This window comes from Myodes glareolus, chromosome 6 (assembly GCF_982192425.1).
Source record: "Myodes glareolus chromosome 6, mMyoGla1.1, whole genome shotgun sequence".
In the NCBI taxonomy this organism is placed as follows: Eukaryota; Metazoa; Chordata; class Mammalia; order Rodentia; family Cricetidae; genus Myodes; species Myodes glareolus.
In genome coordinates, this window is record NC_142031.1 from 39,880,134 (window position 1) to 39,896,989 (window position 16,856).

General features: G+C 47.2%; 1 long non-coding RNA gene across 5 annotated transcripts; it reads left to right on the plus strand.

The window, feature by feature from the left end:
• The first annotated feature begins 7,477 nt into the window (after positions 1 to 7,477).
• LOC125389223 (uncharacterized) lies at positions 7,478 to 16,098 on the plus strand. 5 transcript variants are annotated; one of them, XR_015002293.2, is made up of 5 exons: positions 7,478 to 7,714; positions 10,031 to 10,157; positions 12,852 to 12,916; positions 13,059 to 13,114; positions 15,687 to 16,098. It is a non-coding gene; the product is annotated as an uncharacterized LOC125389223 (long non-coding RNA). The 5 variants fall into 5 exon arrangements; XR_015002290.2 differs by having other exon boundaries at positions 7,479 to 7,714; positions 10,031 to 10,142; positions 13,005 to 13,114; XR_007228602.3 differs by having other exon boundaries at positions 7,480 to 7,714; positions 13,005 to 13,114.
• The last annotated feature ends 758 nt before the right edge of the window (positions 16,099 to 16,856 follow it).

Here is a 16,856-nt window from a genome sequence, read left to right on the forward strand (position 1 = left end):
CATAGTATTCTGTATGTTACTACTTGCTGTGTTATAAGATCTGACTTTTTTATTTGTTTCTACCTGGGATATCTTTTCAGGTCTGTTCAGGTTCATTCACATAAGCAAACTTTTTAATATCTATCTGTCTATTTATTCTGGAGTATGAGTTGTGTTAGGCATGTATGTGTGTGGGTACATGCGTGTGCAGGCACACGAGTGAGGAGACCTGAGGTTGATGCTAGTGTCTTAATTGCTCCCCACCATATATTTTGAGGCAGGATCTTTCAGGGAAACCCAGAGCTTGCAGACTGGCTAGGCTACCTAGCCAGGTTGCTTCACTGTCTCTGCCACTCTACCCACCTGGCATTTATGTGGGTTCTGCAGGTCTAGACTCTGGTTCTCATGCCTGGGCAGCAGGCATTTTACCCTCTGGGCATCTCAGCAGCCTGAGAACTTTCAAAGATGAGCCATTATGCTCACTTTGGGGGTCAAACAATAAAGATCCAGGATTGCAGGAGTATTTGGGGCTAAAGATTGTCTCAGCATCTCCTCGGGCTGTAAGAGAGTTCCTGTGCATGGTGAGGTAGCCTGGTGTCCCTCACACACACCCTGCTCTGCAAACAGCAGCCCTCCAGTTGGGCTCACCCGCAAGGCCAGAAAGCTGGCTTCCCAGTCAGAGCCGGTCTGTCAGCTGGCTACTATTCTCACGGAATAACTTTGAGTTCTTGGGGAATACTGTGTTCCAAAATATAAGAAGAAAACTGCATAATCAAAGCGAATAAATTTTTAATTAAATGCCTCCAAAGTGGGACATGATGTCAGCTTGGTTAACTACTATATTTAAAGTATGTTGAGAAATTTCATTATGTTTGCAAAATGAATGGAAAGTAACATTTCCTCTTTTGTAATGTCCTTGAGTGGTGCTTCGGGGCTGCCAAGGAAGAGCATGTGGTATGCATCCCATCGTTTTAAAAAATAAAACTGGAAAAATCATTTCTAAGTAATTTGAAAAAGAGGAAATACGCACATATAGAGTTGGCCCTTCATAGCCACAGCTTCACACTGCAAGTTCCACTATCTGGAGACTTAAAATATTTGAAAGAAATTTGAATTTGTACCAAACACATGGAGAGTCGGCTTTTTGCATGTCATTATTTCCTAAACAATACAATCTAACAATGATTTACATGGCTCGTACGTCATGTTAGATGTTAGAGGTCATCCAGAGACGTGTGGTGGCTCTAGACAGATACCGAGGCGTCTAAGGGTAGAGCAGTCTCCAGACACTGATGTTCTTGCAGTTTCGGGACCCATTCCCCTGAGAAAATCAAGAAACAACTGTGTGATCTATACATGCTAATGAACACATTTGCATATACTCCAGTGTGGGCTGTTTCTGGTGCCGTGTGTGTGTGTGTGTGTGTGTGTGTGTGTGTGTGTGTGTGTGTGTCCGCGCGTGCAAGCAAGCACATGGCCAGAGGACAACCTTGTGTGTCCTTCCTCAGGAGCACCCTCTACCCTTTCTTCTAGAGGCAGAATCTCTCTTTAGCCTAGAACTTGCTGAGTAGACTAGGCCGACTGGTGAGCTAGCTCCAGGCATCCACGTCTACTTCCTGGAGCTAGACTACAGACTGTGCCGCCACCTGTAGTGTTTTGCACGTTGGTTCTGCGGATTGGACGCAGGTCTCATGTTTATAAGGCATACGAGCACTTTACCTGCTGAACCATCTCCCCAGCCAGACCAGGGCTTTGAAAAGGAAGCACAGTGGGCCCGTGAGATGGCCGAGCTGATGACCTGAACTTAGGGTCCCTGTGACCCTCTCTTGTCCTCTGACCTACACCTACATACCACAACATGTGTGTACTAACACGCATATACTCACACAAATAAATAAGCAAACAAAAATGTAAGGGGGAAAGTTTTGTTTTTTAAATAAACAAAGGACACAGGGAGTGGCCTCATGTGTTTTTAAAGCCCTGGAATTGGCACACCCTACGCTGATACAAAATCCTCTTCTATAGACAGGAGGCAGCAACAGGCCTCAGGTTGAATCAAGAGAAGTTGTTCTGAATAATCTCTAAAAACAGAACCCAAGAGGCACTCATGAGGCCCCATCCCTAGCTGAGGAGCTGCGGGCGGACGTTTTCTTTGGGGGTGTGGCCAGTGGTAGGCTACACCAGCTCCAGTGGGAAGCCCACACAACTACACATATGAGCAGCATTAATTAGCCTCCGTTGATGATAAAAAATAAATAAATAAAAATTCATCTGGGCATAGTAGCACATGACTTCAATCCCAGCACTCGGGAAGCAGAGGCAGGTAGATCTCTGTGAATTCAAAGCCAACCTGGTCTACGAAGCAAGTTCTAGGACATCCAGAGCTGTTGCACAGAGAAACCCTGTCTCAAAAACAAACAAACAAAAAAATAAGAGGACATGAAGTTGGGAAGGGGCCATTTATTGGAGGACAGTCTGGAGAGAGTTGGAGGAAAGAAATGGTGGTGGGTGTGATAAACTATATTGTACACATGTATGCAAGTCTCGACAAATAAAAATATTTTTAACACTTAATAAAAGTCAAAATCGTCCCAATGTGCCATGAATCTGGAGCCGGGAATCAGATACAGAACGGAAAGAGCAGAGCGAACCAGAAACTGCACAGCCTGCAGGGTTTCTTCAAGGGCCCCTTAACCGCCTAGAAATCTCTAGGAGCCAGTGCCTCCAGAGCCAAGAGCTTCAGTAAAATGCAAATAACTTTGGAAAGACATGCCTGTCGGACGTTTTCTTAGGGGCTGCAGAGATGGTGCAGTAGTTAAGAGTACAGTTCCACAGGCTGGAGTTCCAGCATGCACATGGTGGGTCACAACTCTAGTTCCAGGAGACCCAGTGCCTTCTTCTGGTCTCCACAGATACTGCCCACAACTGGTGTGCCGATTGGCATCAGGCAAAGCAGCCATACACATAAAATAAAAATAAAGGAAAAATCCAAAAAATTATATTCCGTTTTGACAATTTCATCCATGTATATAATGTGTTGAGACTGTTTTCAGCCCCCTCATTTCCCACTCTCTCTCCCTCTCACCCCTGCTGACCAAGCTCACCAGTGGGTTAGATGTCACTATTTAGAGCGCAGTGTGGCTATAATGGGATGACCCTTTCCTGGACGGCTGATTAGAGCTCGTCTTATTCACAACACACAGCCAGTGAGATGGGCAAACAAAAATCTCAGAAGACTACATTTGTTACAGATTAAATGTAGAACTTCTCAGAACAAAAGTGACACAAACTTATTTTAAACAAGTATAATCCATAATCACGAAATCACAAGATTTAACTGTGAGACTCTTGGATGTTTCACCCAAACACTGCCAGTTCCAGGGCCTATTCATGGCCTTTGACCTAGAAAGCCTGGCTTGAGAAGTGAGTTAGGTGTGTCCTGTCCTCTCCCAGGCGAACAGATGTGTCCTCTGAGACTCGGGGAAGCTGCACTTGGCAGAGACGTTGGCATCCCTGGACTGTGCATGGCATTGCCAGAGCCTCTCCTGGGACTGGAGCTCATCCCCAGCTACTGCCCTTGGAGCATCTCAACTCTTTCCCCAGGGCAGCCTACACCCAACGGGTGGTTGATGTGAGGTCAACTCAAGCCTGCTTGGAGCTCCTCTGGGGCTTTGGATGAGACTTTTCCCTGACTCCGCCGAAGCCCAGTTTCTTCTCTACCCACTCCTATCCCTTCCTTCTTCCTTGTCCTCTCCCTGACCCCATTGACTCGGGTGTGCATTGTAGTGAACTTTGTGTAATGGGCCAACACTCCCTGCTTCATAGGATTTAGGGGAAGATCCAGACACTGTGTGTAAAGTTACTGGGTTTCGGTTCTCTCTTCTCCCAAGTCTGAAGTTAGTTACTGACAGACTGGGGGTGGGGGGTGGGAAGCCCCAGTAATCTTCAGGTAGAGTCCCAGTGACTCTCAGGACAAAAGGCCATCTGGTTCACAATTTCTCCCATGAAGGTAATGACTTAAACACTACCAGGGGCGCTATGGATAGACAGAAAGCCCCACTATATATATATATATATATATATATATATATATATATATAGTTGGCACCACTGATCTCATATCCTTGTTTCTGCAAGAGGACAGAGAGTCCAGCTACACCCTGGGAGGAATGCTTTTATGCTTTTGATTGTTAACCAGGGAGCAGGAGCCAGGTGTCCAATACATCAGGAAATATAGGAGAAGGAAGGACTGAGCGAACTTCCCAGTCTCTGAAGAGCCAACTGTTTCCTTGGATGAGCAGATACAGTGAGATATGGAACTAGCTGCAAAGAGCCCTCAGTGCAGCCATCAGCGCAGCCCTTCCTCACAGAGGTGACCACAGAAGTGTCTTTATACCATGAGAAAATGGTAACAGCTGCCAAGTCAGAACCGTCGGGACTTTTGTTTGTGGAAAGCCCAGGGTGGGCCACTCCCCTGCATGCCCTAAGTGGGCTCCTGTGTTTTCCCTGTTAGGCTTTTCCCAAGCCGTCTCCATCCTGACTGAACCCACTCTTTCTTTTTCTCCCTCCCTCCATTTTTCCTGGTGTGTGTATGTGTTGGGGGGGGTCATGTGTATGGGGACATGTGAACATGTACCTTCTCTCTGTGTGGAGACCCAAATATTGGTGTCGGGGATCACCCTTGACCCCTCTTTCCTTTTGTCTCTCTGAGACAAGGTCTCTCAATTAAACCTAGAGCTTCATCAATATGGCTAGTTTTCCTTGCCAGCTTGCCCTGGTGATCTGGATCTGTGGTTCTGCTTTCAGAGGTGGGCCACCCCTTCCACTGGCATCTCCAAGGATTTCTGGGGGTTTAGTCACGTGAGCAGCAAGCACTTTAACCGTTGAGCCAGCTTCCCAGCTTTGGCCACTCCTTCCGTCTTCCTTTCCAGCCTTCCCTCCTGTGTTCATCCCCAGTAGCATTCACCCAGTGTTGCTCAAGGCCAGGATGCCTATTCCTCATCCAGGGACACTCTCCTAGAGGGCAGGGGGAAGGAAGATAATTCTCCTCCTCCCAACCCCTTCGAACAGCTGTGTAAAATTGTCACCTTGTGTCCCAAGTCCCCTGCACAGCAGGCATTGGGAAGCACCATTCACTTTCCTGCTCCCCCACCCCCCAGCCCTGACAGCACAGCTCCTGCTCCTCAGCTGGCCTAGACCCTGCCTGGAAGACGGCTTCTCACAGCCCAGAGCTCTTCAGTATCCCTCCCACCCCCCTCCACCCCACCCCCACCCCCGCCAGGTCACTGCCAGAACGTTTTTTTGGTATCTCCATCACAGCATTTGCCATTAGCTGCCTGGCTAAGAGTTAACCAGATTAACTAGCTACCATGCTCCTTTGGCGAAAGTGAGCCTCACATTGCCGAAGTCTGATAACTTACAAGTGGCCTCCCATTTCTTCAAACTTGGCACCAAAACCCACAGTTCCTGTGGATGCGTCAGCGGAGGGAGAACTGATTTACTGGCTTAGGTTTGGAAAAAGTACACAAAAAGGGCGCGTCTCAGCTTTCTGTCCCCTCCAGCAATGAGCGCCCCCAGGACGGGAGGACTGGATGACTTGGGCCCTAGTCTCAAGAAGCCTTGTCCTAGGAACTTGTCTGCAGCGGAGGAAGGGTGCTGGGTAGGCTCCCATCCCCTGCCTGTCACCCACAGCATGGTGCCAGGGGATATTTCTGGGACCAGAGAGCATGACTCCCTCCTACACACTGTCTTTCCTCCCCAGGGGAGAGGTTGGACCCAAGAACTCCCACACAATGTGACCATTGACATTTGTGGGTGCCATGGAAACATCTCTTGGGAGCAGAGTCCTCCCACACTAAACCCTTTGTGCCCTGAGCCAGTTTCTCTCCAAAAGCTCCCACTTCTTAGCCTGAGGTTCCTCTTGATGACTCAGGTGGGGGGAGCCAAAACCGGGTTTGCTTGTGTCAGACTCTACTACCCTGGATCTTGTCATCCCAGGCTCCTGCCCGGTCCTCATTGAGTCACAAGTGACTCCAGAAGTGAGCACCACAGCTGGCTTTTTGGTTGTTCTGAGTCCTGACAACAGAGGCACACGGGGACAGGCACCGGAAGTGCCCCTTCCCTGCCCATTTGCCTTCAAAAGCTGGAAGGCAGAAACTGCTCCTGAAGGGCAACCTCCTGCGGCTTGGGCCACCCTCAGTGACAGGCCAAGCTCTGACTAGGCCTGACTAGTCAAGACACCTAGTCCTGGTTCTCACTACCGGGCTCCACCATGCATTTTTCTTTTAAGTTCTGGTAACTTCTCCAGAAGTCACTCTCTGCCCATGCCTGGCTCCCTAAGTCTCCCCCACATTTGCTTGAGCCAGGGTCTAGATGCAGAAACCCAGATACAGAATAAAACCAGAGAATGTCAGGGCCACCTGAGGCCCAAGGCATAAGAGCCATGTACGTTCTTCCCTCCCTCTCTTCCCCAAGACAAAGATGGTGTTATAGATAAACGAGGTTCTGCAGAAAGGAGATGGGGTGCCGCCCACAATGAAGGTCAGGCCTTGCACACAGGGCCTCCAGTCTCCCTGGTGCTATTGCCCGACGCAAGCTACTTCTTTCTTTAAGTCATACAGTGATTATAGACAGGAGTTCAACAGATCCCTGGAAGCAGCAAAACCCCACAGGGACTGGAAGCCCTCACCCAAGATGTGGGGTTCCCAGCTAGAAAGAACTTGTGACTAGCACCCCATTTTCCGTCAGTTGCCGTGGGCCCATCCCCCAGACTACTCCTCTCACAGATACCAGTGTGCACCTAGATATCACACAAGAAGCCATTCAAATAAGGGCCTTGATGCTTTGCAAGCAAGGGAGGGAGCGGCTTGCAGATGGACGACCAAGTTTAGACTGGAGCTGCGGGAGCGCAAACCCTAGATGGGTGACCAGGGATGGGTTATGTAACCACTCTTTGCCTTAATCTCACCCACTGTAGAAAGAGAGTAATAAAAATCTTCCTGCTTTCCTAGGATGCTGGAAGGATCTAACAGGCAGGGACTCGAGAGGTTAGCCCAACTCCAGGCTATACAGAATACATGGGATAAACAGACCGTGCTGCTGCTATTGTCAGCTCAGCTCACAAAGCCAGGTGCATAGGTAAGGGGGTCTCAGGCTAAGAATGCCCCACAGATGACACCCAGAGTGACCATGACTCTATCCCAAAGTCGTGCCCGGCCAGAGGGAGGAGAAAGCAATCGGTAGGGCCTGAGCAGCAAGGGGTCCTGTGAGCATTTCTGCTCGGCTTTGACATGGGGTGGCCACTGGGTTCCTGGAATGTCCAAGAAAAACAAACTGGTTATTCTGAGTGAAATTGCAGCCTGGCGGCAGGCTGGGTCTGCTTTAAATTAAACACAGCATTTCTCGGATTCTTCTCATCTTCTTGCCACTGTGGGGTTCCAGAGACATTACCTCACCTCACCTTCTTGCTCTGAGGAAGGGAAACTGACAGGGTGTGGGCCTGGGGGCCCTGGGAGGGGAAGCTGGAGAGCCCACCCCTTCCTAGGGCTGAGGTACTCAAGGCCAATCTCGCTCCCTGTTCAGCCTCCCACGGAGGCTGGAAGGACAGACTGTGCCAGGAGCAGAGAGCACTGCCAGCCCTGACCTTGATATTTAGCAAAGGATTGTAACATTTTCAAAATACACATCTCTCCTAGGAGTGCTTGGAAGGACCCGACTGCGGTTTTGTAAGTCTAAGGTTGGTCTCCCTCTTGGCCACTGTGTAATATTTAGGCTTGAGCTAGCCGTGCATGACAGTTCCTCAGTTGGCAGAGAGGCTCCTTTCCCTGCTGGGCACTTAGGTTTAGGGTGGAGTTCCTTCGGGTTTTTGAAACTGCTTTTATCAGGCTTAGGGAGTCCTAGAAAACTCCACAGTGCCGGAGTTAAGCAGCCCTCCTGGGAATGTCGGCTCCCTCAGGGAAGAGACAGCTGCATCTTGCTTAGATCCTGAATCCTTTGCTTATTAATTTATTTATATTTTTATTAAGTTTATTGTGTAGGTGTAGGTCAGAGGACAACTTGCAAGAGTCAGTTCTTTCCTTCTACCAAGTAGGCCCTGGGGGTAGAACTGGCACCCTTAGGTTTGGCCTTTACCTGTTGAGCTGTCTCGTTGGCCCTTTGCTTCTCTTTTCAGTTGTTTATGATGTGGTGGTATGGGAGGTGTTGCTGCCTTGGTCTCCCAAGTACTGGGATTCCAGGCTACACTGCCTGAGCCTTGTCTTGAAAAGGCGGAATGCGCCTCCTGAAGTTTCTTAGTTATAAGAAACAGGAACTTCCTAGACTGTCTTCCCAAAGAGGGATTTCTCTTTTCTTTTCTCTATGTTTTCTGGATTTTATGAAAGCAAACTATGGTATGGCTTCAGGAGACCTGGAGCCGGGAGGCAGAGAACTTAGTTGCTTTCATTTTGCTCTGTGTCAGCGGGTTCTACTCCGAGTTTGATCTCAGACCTACAGTCTGGTTAGCGGCAGAGCCAAGGAAGCCCAGGCCAGGTTTGTGGTACCTGTCTGTGCTCCTGTGATCGGTAGCCGCCAGCTGAATGTTCCCTTTGTCCCCAAAGGCCCCCTCTTCTCTCTACATCGCTTTGCTCTGTCCCTGGAGACTTGAAGGAGCCATGCCCACTAAGCCCCTTCACATTCGGGGTTCACATGGGTTCCTCCCACTGTGAGCCCTAGCAGGAAGCAAAGATCCAGAAACTTTAGCCTGTGGCAGGTGAGTTGACACCCGACTGTCACATTCCTCAGCTAAGACTGCAGCAGCGTTCAGGCCATTCCCTCCTCCAGCTTCAGCTGTCTCTGGGTGCCTGTCTGTCACCACGCTGTCACCACATCCCCTTGACCCTTAGAGGGGCCAGAGCTCTCCACTGTCGCTGTCCTGGAACCTGCTGTTCATCCTGCCCACACCTTCACCTTAGACTTGCTATCTTTCTTCTGCTGGCCTTCTACTCTAAGGAGATCACGGAGGGTGACAGCTTTGTCCTCCTGTCCCATCCCCACTCGGCATCTGAAGGGTATGGATGAAAGTTAGGAGTTCTGAAGTCAAGTATGAGAAATAAGAAAACCGGATCTGGGAAGGTACCCAGAATTTTGCTAGAAGTGAGAAATAATACATTATTTCTGGGTAGAACTACTTTTTAAATTTTTTATTTTTATGGCTTGCAGTGGTGGCACACGCCTTAAATCCCAACACTCACAGCGCAGAGGCAGGTGAATCTTTGTGAGTTCGAGGCCAGCCTGGTTTACAAAGCTAGTTCCAGGACAGCCAAGGGTACACAAACCCTGTCTCAAAAACAACAACAATTTTTTAAAAAAATGAAAACCTGTCTTGAAAAACCAAAAAAGGAAAAAATTATTTTATGTAGTTAATGTAGTGTGAGTGTGTGTGTGTGTGTGTGTGTGTGTGTGTGTACCACATGTGTGTACAGATGCCCATGGAGACCAGAACAGTGTTGGAGATTGTGGAGCTTGAGAGTTAAAGGCAGTGGTGAGCTGCTCACCTTGGGTGCTGGTAAAGGAACTTGGTCTTCTGGAAGAGCAGAAAGCACACTTAACTGCTAAACCTTTTCTCCAACCCTGTACAACAATTACTTCTTTGAGAAGAAATGTTCCATTGTCCTGGGAGAATATGACGATATGTATACATATACTCCCAAATTCTCCTCTTTGGTACACAGTGTCCATACAACTTATTTGTATTTTGTTGTTGCTGTTATTGGATTTTGTTTGGTTGTTTTGGAGACAGGGTCTCACTCCATAGTCCAGGCTGGCCTCAAACTCATGGCTGTCCTCCTATGTTGGCTTTACTGGTGCTGGGATTACAGGCATGAACCACCATGCCCAGTTAAAGGATGCAATTGAATCCCCTACCCCCATCTCCAACCTATTCATAGGATTAGCCACCAAAATTCCTGTCTTTTTCTTTTCTTTTTTTCTAGTTTGGTTCCCTGTGTTTCTCTTTCGGTTCTGATGTATTTAACCTAGGGATATGACTCTGGCTCTTGTTCTGTCTGTTTCACAGATCTCTGTCAAATTCATCAAGGCTTGACTTAACCTGGGCAAGTCAGACCCCTTACAGAAGCATTCTGCAGCTCCCCACACAGGCAACTCAACAATTCAAACCTATATTCAAGGTCTCTGCTGTAACGGTAAAAGTAAAATACTATGGATCCCCGAGTTGCTGCAGCAGGCAGCAGACCATGAGACCACATTGCAGGTCCCCAAAGTGGTGGCAGGCAGCAGGCTGTGGGTCCTGAGAGCAGCCAGTCCTAGGCAGAGATGGCACAGTTCCCCAAGTAGCTGCAGCAGACCACGAGTCCCAGGCAGGGAGCCATATGGTGGGTGAGAGACCTCGATGGGGCAGCCAGTCCCATGAGGAGAGACAGACAGATGGGCATGCCATGAGACCACACTGCAGGTCTCCAAAGGTGGCTGGTCCTAGGCAGAGTGAGGTTAGATATTTATTTAATGGGTTATGGAGGGGAAAGGGGAGGAGAGAAGAGCAGAGAGAAGCAGACAGAGAGGGAGAGAGAGAAACAGAGAAACAGAGAGAGAGAGAGAGAAACACACAGAGAGAAACAGAGAGGGGGAAGAAGAGAAGTGGGGAGAAGGGATGGACAGAAGCTGTCTCTTCAAGAGGGAGACAGAAAAGGAAGGGACTCAGGCTGGAAGCTGAAGATCAGCTTGCCTCAGTGGACGGGAGAGGGAGAGGGGGTGGCTTGTCTCTTAAAGGGACAGAGCAGACCATTACATTCCCATCTCTTTTTTATAATAAAAAGACGAGAGGTTAGGCACCACAGGGTAAAGGAATTGGGGCAGCAGATTCTCAAGACTGCTTCCTGCTTATTTGTGGGTGTCGTCTTAGGGGGAACCTGAGAAGGCTGGGTTCTAGTCACGTCCTGGCATATCTGGTCTGTTTGTTCCTGTCTGGTGTTCGTGGTATGGAAATGTCTGGTGTTTCTTACACCTGTTTAAGATATTGTCAGTACAGAGGACAAAGTTAAGTTTAGTAAAAAAAATTTTGGACCAGGAAATTGAACGTGGTGTATCTGACCTGTTTAAGGTGGACTCTTCAAGTTGACTCCCTGGACCTCACAAGAATTCTTTTGGTTTGTGAAAACAGAAGTTTTAGACATATACGTTGTATAAACAGTAGCATATTTATGTCAGAATGACTGTGACATATATTTTTGCACAATGAAAAGTATTTTAAGACTATGGAAGGCAGGGTGAGAGAGAAATTTGACAACTTGTATTTGTCTTCACACCTTTATAGCTTGCAGGTCTTGTATTTGTATTTTACTGAAATTTGCTTGGTGAGACTGTCCTTTTAAACTGACAAAACTTCTCAGCTGTCAAACCACATCAGAGATCTTTGAGAAGGATAAAATTTTACTTGAGTTATTGATTAAAAAACTACAGAGAACTTACTTGGTTGGCACCTAGAGCTACTCCTCAGGGTCCTCCATGGTCGCTGAGGGTTGTATTTGCCTTTTACTGTTTAGTGCAGGGCTTTCCTGGCTCCAGAAGATCCTGTGGGCTAAGGAATCTGTAGGAAGACAAGCCTACCTTGACCTGAGCAGTTAGGCTGTTGATTCCAGCAATTCTGTCCACATCTGGAGATCTTCAGTTTAGATGAAAGGCAGTTTTTCCCAGTGGTCAGCACTTGGCAGTTGAAGCAAATTGCAGATGGGTATTGTTCTGTGCCCATTTGTCTTCTGTCTTCTTTGGAGGAAGTAGAGTGCTGCTGCTAGGAGCCAACCTGTCTCTTTTTGTTATATAAAAAAAGTCTTTTAATAATTAAATATTTAAATGCCATATTCCCCAGATCTTTGAGCAGTTGAGGGCTGTTTATCAGGTATAACTACAGTATAGAATCTGCCTGGAGAGCTGGGTCCAAGCTTGACTGTACTGGCTTTCAACTTAACAGGTAAAGCAGGGTTGGATTAAATATAAAGTATTTTTGTAAGATACTTAAAAGTATATACTGCTATGGTTTAAGTAAAATGATGTGGATCCCTGAGTGGCTGCAGCAGGCAGCAGGCCATGAGACCATGCTGCAGGTCCCTGAAGTTGTGCCAGGCAGTGGATAGCGGGTCCTGCGAGCAGCCAGTCCTAGGCAGGGATGGCACAGTTCCCCAAGTGGCTGCAGCAGGCCACAAGTCCTAGGCAGGGAGCCGTGTGGTGGGTGAGAGACCTTGATGGGGCAGCCAGTCCCATGAGGAGAGACAGACGGATGGACATGCCATGAGACCATGCCACAGGTCTCTGAAGGTGGCTGGTCCTGAGCAGGAATGTCACGTGGCAGGTAAGAGACAGAGACATGGATAGGCATGCCATGCAGAGTGAGGTTGGATATTTACTTAGTGGGCTATGGAGGGGGAAAGGGGAGAAGAGGAGAGAGAGAGAGAGAAACAGAGAGGGGGAAGAGGAGAAGTGGGGAGAAAGAATAGGCAGAAGCTGCCTCTTCGAGAGGGAGACAGAAAAGTAAGGGACCCAGGCTGGAAGCTGAAGATCAGCATGCCTCAGTGGATGGGGGAGGCAGTCAGTGTGGCTTGTCTCTTAAAGGGACAACCATTACATCTGCAATCAGTTCCCAGCTCAACTTTCCAGAAACTACCTTTCCTGATGAATCAGATCCTCACTGGACAGACATTGAGTCCCTTCTCACACAATACTTCTAATCATTCAATCCTCAGTTGATTACTTTGACTATAGCAACCAAAATCGTATATAACAAGGGCCTTGTGCTTCAATACAGCAAATCCGAATACTGTGCAATTGATTGGTACAATAATTTTTTGGCAATTGATTATACATGCCTATTTTTATGGTTTGAACAGGTCATGTTCCCCAGAGGCTCAAATGTTCAATACCTGGACTCTACCTAGTGATGCTATTTCCAGAGGTAGGGCCTGAGGAAGGAGGTCCTTAGGGGTGTGCTTTAGACAGTTATAGCTGGTTCTGGGTCCCTTCCTGTTTCCTGTCCATTGCAGGTGAGAAACCTCATCCTCATATCGCTAGCACCATGGTATTCTGCCTTACTGTAGATCTAGAATCAATGGAGGCGAGCACCCGGCTGAAATTTCTGGAGTCGTAAGCCAAGGTAAGTCTATGTTTAGAGCCCTGGCCCTCTGCCACACAGCACTGGTTGGGCGGAAGAACATCCATGACTGTTGTCCGTATTATCACCTGTAGTCGTGTGGATGCCTGTGGCCTGGGTTGCTGCCTGAGGCCGTGTTGATGTCTGAGGGCAGTGCTGAGCAGGCCCTGCCCCTCATCAGTAGTGGGAGAGTTACCCTGTCTCTTACCAACTGCCACACAGCTGGTATGGCTGTGGTGTGATATAGTATACTGGTATGGCATGGCCACAGGAGAGCTGGCCCCATGGTGTGAGCTGGGGGGAGCTGACTCTGCCAATCTCCTCCCACTCCCCATTTCCCCTCGCACCCTGAGCAAGGGGTGGCCCTCACTGGTCACAGGGCACTGATGGCACCGGCATGGGAGAGCCGGAGAAACCATAACTGCAGGATCTCCATGACTCTAGGCAACAGCAGGATGGTAGAGAGGAGTCTCAGTGAGGATCCAGTGTTGATGCTGTAGTGGAACCCTGAGTCATTGCAGTAGATGTTTATGGGCAAGGTTGTTTGGGCAAAAGGATCTACTGTGTGACACGCCAAGGTTCCATAGTGAACAGATGTGTGATGGAGAGCAGGAAAGGAGGAGCAACGTAGCACACACACACACACACACACACACACAGCAGAACTGAAGATAAGACAGCTGTGATGGGTGTTAGAGAGAACTCTGCATCTGCAGCTGATGGAAAAGTAAGTCATTGCCCAAGCGGGGGGATCAGCAAGATTTTTTCTTTTTCTTTTCTTTTTTAAATTTTAATTTTTTAAAAAAATTTCCTTTGTGGGGATTACAAAGGTAGAGGGTAGACATGGAAGGACTGGTAGGTGTTGGATCTAGGTGCATGATGTGAAATTCCCAAAGAATTAAAAAGTTTATGAAAAAGAAAAAAAAAGTTACTTTTAGAAGAGCTATGACCAACAGCATCTTAGGCTAGGAGTTTATTTTGGCTCAGAGTATGAAGAGTACAGCCCATCAAGGGGAAGGCATTGAGAAAATGCCTCCATAAGACTAGGCAGTAGACAAGCCTGTAAGGGTAAGGCATTTTCCTAATTGTGATTCATGGGAAAGGGCCCAGCCCATTGTGGGTGGGGCTGCTCCTGGGCTGGTGGTCCTGGGCTCTATAAGAAAGAAGATCCATCAAGTAGAGGAAGACAGCAGGGTGTGATGGTGGGGGCTAGGCCCTTCTTCCTCACAGCTCATAGCATGAGGAAGCAGAGAGCCAGGAATCCTCTTTTTCTCCTTTTCTCTCTTTTATTCAGTCTGACCCATCACCCCCACCCCCAGTCCATGGGATAGCGCCACAAACATTTACAGCAGGTTTTCCTTTCTGAGTTAAAACTCTCTGGAAACACTGTGACACACATGCCTGGAGCCGTGTCCCAAAGGCCACAGCTTTTGAAATAGATGCTTGCAAGTCTGTCATGAGGTCATGAGTTAGTCAATGGTAAAAAATTTGTGAACACAAAATAAAAATTTGAAAGGCAACACGAGGAATCTGAGGTGCTTGAGAGAGTACTCCTCATGTTATACACTGAGCATGTGTGTGCATATATGTCTGAGATATTATGTATCCCATGCTGATCCTAATATGTGCATGAGAATGACTTTGAACTCCTAGTCTTCTGCCTCCCCCACCCAAGGTTGAGATTGTAGGCATGTACATTCATGCCTACTTCATAGAGTGCCGGAACCCAAGGCTTCGTGCATACTGTGCAAGCATTCTACCAAACTGTGGTATTTTTACTACTAAATACAAAGTTTTCTGCTTTTATAGACATATAATAGTTTAATTATAGAAAAACAAAGGTTCTTAGCATTGTCCATCTTTCTTCACCATGGAATTACGAAGTTAGTGTACCTTGGCATTGCATTGAGTTAGAATGTTTGATTTTGAAAAATTGATAAACAAAAACTGAGTTACTTAATAGGTTTTCTGTAACACAATAATAGGTTTCTCCACCAACAAAGTTAGCTAAATCAAGTTGAATTGAAAAAAGTAAAAGAACAGGTTTATGAGAGCAAAGCAACTTCCGGATGATCAAGGCAGCCCCAGAGATCAAGGCGGGAGAAGTCACACGTCCGAACTAAAGCAGGGAGCTTATATAGCCTGTAGGTGAGAGGTGATGGTGTGCTCACTACAGGTTGGGGTTGTAGCCGAGTATGATCAAAAGCTGAGCACTTTAAGCAGGGACTTGGACTGCTGGCAACTTCAGGGAGGAGGCTGCCACAGCCACAAGAGGATGTGAAGCTGGGCTTTTTGGTGCCTTTTTTTTGTTGGAGATTCTCTGAGAGGGCAGGGTTTGAGAAAGAGGAATGGGGCTTTCCGGATCAAGCAGGAGCGAACTGGAGGTTCCAGCCACTTGATTTTGTTATTTTGAATGCTGGGGACCAAAACCAAGCACACTAAATCCCCAACTTTTGAGATGCTGATTTGATATTCACAAAAAGTTTTTATGAAGTGAATTTTGGATTAAGACACACTTTTCAATAATTTCTGAAATGGCCCTAAATATACTCTTTCTGTTTTGTGGTGTTTACAGAAAGAAGCAAAATCAGAATCAACACTGACAACTTAACAATCAAAATGTTGCATCTGGAGAGATGGCTCAGAGGTTAAAAGCACTTGCTGCTCTTCCAGAGGACTTGAGTTCAGATCCAGCACCCACATTGGGCAGCTTACAGTTGCCTGTGACTTCAGTTCAAGGGGATCTGGCACCCCCTGGCTTCTGCAAACAACTGCACATGCATAGCACACACACACACACAGACACCTAAATAAAAATAGCTTAAAAATCAAAATATTGATCACCTGAAGAAAGTCAAGGATCTTTTATGTCTTAGAGTATCACATATCCATCAAAGATTTAATTGTTTCTAAAAATAATCATATCCATCTCAGAATGAAAATTTACCTTTATTCTTAATAAATGATAGAATTACATGTATATAAAATCATGGTTCTGCTTTCTTTGTGTGTGTATGTGTGCATGCATGTGTTTGCATGTATTGCAGATGTGCTCACCCATGCATGCACATGCGGAAGCCAGAAGCTGACGTTGGGTATCTATCTTTCTCACTCACTCTTCACCTTGACTTTTTTAAAGACAGGGACTCTCCTGGGCTGGAGAGTGGCTCAGGACTGGCTGCTCTTACAGAAGATCTGGGTTTGAGTCCCGCCACCCACATATCCACTCAGAACCAACTGTAACTCCAGTTCCAGGATATCAAGTGCCCTCTTGTGGCTTCCTTGGGCACCAGGCATGTATATGGTGCACATACATGCACACAGGCAAACACATCCATGCACATAATAAAATAAAACCATTTTTTTAAAGATAGGAGTTCTCATTGAATGTTCAGCTCGCTGTTTCAGATGGTTGGCTGGACTGACTGGCCAGCAAGCCCCTGGATCTACCTATCTCTTCCCCCCACACAAGTAGGGTCACAGATTCGTGCTAGCACCTCTGACTTTCATGTGGGTTCTGGGGGTCCAGCTCGGGTCCTCATATTTGTACCAGCAACCACTTTACCTACTGGGACATCTCCCCCACCCAAAGATGATTGTTTTAAAATAAATTTCCTTCTGATTTGTTATCAACAAATGTTTGATTTGCATACCTTTTTTCCTAAATCTGTGTTCTTGAGGTCATCTAAAATTTCTAAGGTGAAAGGGTATAAGTGAAAAGAACTCTATTCTGGAGGAACTCTAA